This window comes from Camelus ferus, chromosome 3, assembly GCF_009834535.1.
Source record: "Camelus ferus isolate YT-003-E chromosome 3, BCGSAC_Cfer_1.0, whole genome shotgun sequence".
NCBI lineage: Eukaryota > Metazoa > Chordata > Mammalia > Artiodactyla > Camelidae > Camelus > Camelus ferus.
In genome coordinates this window covers 51,404,001-51,408,275 of record NC_045698.1, presented here as the reverse complement: position 1 = coordinate 51,408,275, position 4,275 = coordinate 51,404,001, and the positions used below count along the sequence as shown (strand labels likewise).

At 36.9% G+C, this 4,275-nt stretch overlaps 1 non-coding gene across 1 annotated transcript; it reads right to left on the bottom strand.

Moving 5' to 3' along the window:
• Nucleotides 1-2,500: 2,500 nt before the first annotated feature.
• On the bottom strand, nt 2,501-2,604 carry LOC116662900. The gene has a single exon (XR_004318983.1). It is a non-coding gene; the product is annotated as a U6 spliceosomal RNA (small nuclear RNA).
• Nucleotides 2,605-4,275: the final 1,671 nt, after the last annotated feature.

Here is a 4,275-nt window from a genome sequence, read left to right as displayed (position 1 = left end):
TATGTGCAACTTGTTTTAGGCTTTTTAGAAATATTAGTAATAGCTCGAGATCACACGTTACTACAATTACACATCCCTAAGGGCCTAGAGACTTCCAGATTTGGAGTTACTTATGTGATTTCTCTTTCAGAAATATCTGATCTAAATATTAACCAAATGCTTTTAGGACTGGACTTGTGGCTTACTTAAGGCCATGGGAATTCCAAAGACCTAAGGACAGACTTTGGCACTGTGCTTCAGACTTCATCAGCGACATTAACATTTGAACCACATTTTCTGTGGAAAACTAGTTTGGGCCTTATGGAACAGAATAAAATACTACATCCACCTGGACTCTCCCTATTGTTAATGTCAGGAAACTCAACCCAAACTAACTTAGGAAAAAGGGAGATTTACTGAAACATAATTCTAAAGCCTAGACTGGTTTCAGGTACTACTTGTTGGAAGCTCAAGCATTGTTCACAGAACCTAGTTCCTCCTTCTATGTCTCTCAGCTCTGTAACTGCTGTTTGGGTTATATTCTCAGGCAGATTCTTCCCTGTGGTTCCAGGTTGGCCTTAGCAGCTCCTGTCTGCATTTTTCCCCAGGTTCAAGTCCAGTAGAAAAGAGAGAGGCTCTTCCTAGCATTTTCCAGCAACAATTTAATTGGGTCTCATTGGCTCTGACTGAAACATGTGGTCATCTTGTTCAAGTGACTGTGCTCCGGAAAATAATGCACTGATTGTTCAGGGTTAGGCCAATAAATCTAGGTCTGAAGCTCCATCCAAACATAGGGACTGAGAGCTGGGGTGGGGCATTCAGCAGAGGCAACTTGGGATAAAGTTACCAAAGAAAGTAGGAATGGTATGGGTATGGTAGCCCAATACCAAATGTGTATATACTAGCATTTACCTATGCTTGTCCCTTCCTTTTTGCTGGGCACTGAGCTAGATACTTTCACAAGCATAGTTTCATTAATTCCATTCTCACTGTGTCTCTCAGAGATAATTATTTCTGTCTCTGCTCTAAGGAGATAATCTCAGGTGAATCATTGCCCAGTTTTCATATCAGTAGTAGTTGCTGGAACCAGGTTCTTAGCCAGAGTCTTTCTGAATCCAACTGCAGTGCATTTCTGACACTTCCTCTCTGGTGTTAAGAAAACTTCCTGAGCAATAGCTGCCCATTGGAAAGTGATTGTAGTCTCTCCAGTTGTTTTGAAGATTGAAACACTCATCTGGATGTATTTTTAAGATGATGAATTACATTATTTCTAGCTTATTCCTTGTGTAGTCTCATGAGCTGAGTTCATTCATCCAATAAATACTTGTAGAGTGTCTATTATGAGCTAGGTACTATTCCAGGAACTGAAGATGAAGCAGTGAACAAAACAAGTACCCTGTCTCAAGGAGCTTACATTCAGGTGTAGACAAAACACATAAGGAGATATATAATATAATATCAGATGATCAGGAGGCTTCCGTTTTTATTTAGACTACTGAAAGGACATTAGCCCTCATAGGCATTTATTTGCTGGGGCAGGTGGAGCCATGAAATTTCATTCATAGTTTGCTTAGTGTTGACTCTGATAAAACTACTCATTGATGCCAATCTCAGATCAGGGCCAGAAGCAAGGCAGAAAACTAAATGAAATAAGTATTTAAAAGTCAGTCAAGCTATAAGGAAAGCCAAATGGATTTAACATTAATTTATTTTCAAAACACATTTTTCTCAATTCTGTATTGTCTCTCTTCCCCCGACCAGTGTCTTCCCTCCATGCACATAGAATTGTAGACTTTTTAGAGCAGTGATCCTCAAAAGATAATTTGCAGATATCTGGAGGTCCCCTTTTAGGAGGAAGGTTAAAACCATTTTCATCATAAGACTAAGATGTGATTAACCTTTTTCACTGGGTTGACATTTGGTCTGATGGTGCAAAACAATGGTGGATAAAACTTCATATTTTAGAGTAAATTAGTACAGTGACACCAAACTGTTCTGTTAGTCACTATTCTTACAGTAAAAAAAAAAAGTAAAAAAAGTTTCACTTAAGAACATTTTGGTCAATAAGAAATTAATTTTGCATCTCAATTCTTGAGTTAATGTCTTCAAATATTCTGGATGATGAAATGGGAACCATGCAGAGGGCCCTTTTGCCTGCATACTAAAGGTTTGAGTTGTGAGCTGATCTAGTTGCTTTTTTCATGGAATACTATTTTTACTTGAGAGAACAGCTGACAAACTGTGGCTGTTCAGAGTGGGATGTTTGGCAGATATTTTCTCAAAAATGAACAAACTGATCTTTTAGGGAAAGTTCAAGGAAAACAACTTTGTTGCCAGTCATAAAAAAATAGACCTTTTAAGTAAAAACTAGAAATTTGGAAGACTTGTATTAGACACTATGACGTTGACAATGTCCCAATATTTAAAGACTTTTCTTTTAGTTGAAGTATAGTCAGTTTACAATGTTGTGTCAGTTTCTGGTGTACAGCATAATATTTCAGTCATACAGATACATACATATAAAAATACGAAATGCTTCATGAATTTGTGTGTCATCCTTGTACAAGGGCCATGCTAATCTTTGTGTGGTTCCAGTTTTAGTATATGTGCTGCTGAAGCAATCACTAAAGACTTTTCTGATGAGATTGGTAAGTATGTTTTTACAATATTATATAATGAAGTGTGTCAACATTTAAAAGATCTGCAGAAGTTAGTGAACTAATATTTTCCAAATGACCAAATACATGGTGGTACAAAATCATTCAAGTTAGACGATCCATTCAAAGTGCAAGATAAACCAATATATTTTTTAATATAAGAAAGTATAAAAATTTCATTGATACGGTTTCAGATTCTACATGGCAACTAACTTTTAAAAACCTGTCACTTGACACATTTTGGTTTTTTATCAAAGTAGAATATCCACAGCTATCCAAAATGACTATTAAAATAACTTCTTTTTCAGCTACATATCTGCCTAGGGCTGAATTTTCTTTATAAGTATACTTCAGTCAGAACAACATATGACAAATTGGAGGCAGAGTCATTTATGAGAATTCAACTGTCTTCTATTAAGACAGTCTTTTCAATAAATTTCTTTGTGGAGAGAATACATTTATAGTTGACCCTTCAACAACATGAGTTTGAACTATGTGGGTCCACTTATATGGAGGGTTTTTTTTTAAACTTTTTAATTTTTTGTGCAGGGAGTAATTAGATTTATTATTATTATTTTTTAATGGAGGTACTGAGGGTTGAACCTAGGACCTTATGCATGCTAAGTATGCATTCTACCACTGAGCTAGACTACTACCACCCATCCCGATTTTTTTTTCAGATTTTTTTTAGTAGTAAATACTACAGTGCTGCACTGTCCACAGTTGGTTGAATCCTCAGATGTGGAACTGAGGATATGGAGGCCTGGCTATAAGTTGTACTCAGATTTTCAACTGTGCAGGGGGTCAGCACCTCTAACCCAATGTTGTTTGAGGGTCAACTATTTTTAATTAATCTATGTTATGTTAAGATGTAATAGGTTTACTTCTGTTTCAAAATGAATTAATAAATATTAAAAATTTTTTCAGTTTTACTTTTCAATAGCACTACTGTTGATAATTTTTAAGGGACCTCAGTAATTTTTAAGGGACCAAGAAAGTTTGAGAACTCAAACGTTGAGAACTGCTGCCTTAAGGACCGTGTTTTCCTTCCAAGGATCAAAAGATGTCTCTTAGTTCTCTACTTTTTCTTCATAGTGAGGCTAACTCAGGAGTTCCCCACATAAGTAAAAATTTATGAGGAAATTGTTCGGTTACGTGATAGAATTTGCAGATCTTTTCGATCAGAGTCTGATGTCTAATCATTAAAGTCTTGGAATACAAATTACTGGAGCTTCTCATTAAAATTAGAAGATTTGGTTTCAGAATTAGGCTGATGTTTCTCTGGATAGGAAATAGGCATAGGGCCAAGAAATATCCCTGATACATTCTCCAACAGATGACTTCTGCCTCTAGAGCTCCTCTTTGCAGGTGATACTACGTTTTTACCTCAAGCTCACCCCTTTAGGCCCCTTACCCAAGCCATTGGTGCCAGAGTCATTATGTTGCAGTAGGAGACTCCCTAAACTGCCTAGCAGGTGGCAGGAGAGTGGGAAACCATAGCTGAAAGACAAGTGTTCTTGGTTTAAACTGTGAATGCTCTTTTCTATGGGAGATGTAACACGAGTTGTGGCTAGTTTCTATGATGAAATTACATGTGGATGGATTAGGCTTCTGTGGACTTGCCTGGGAGCCTTAGGTG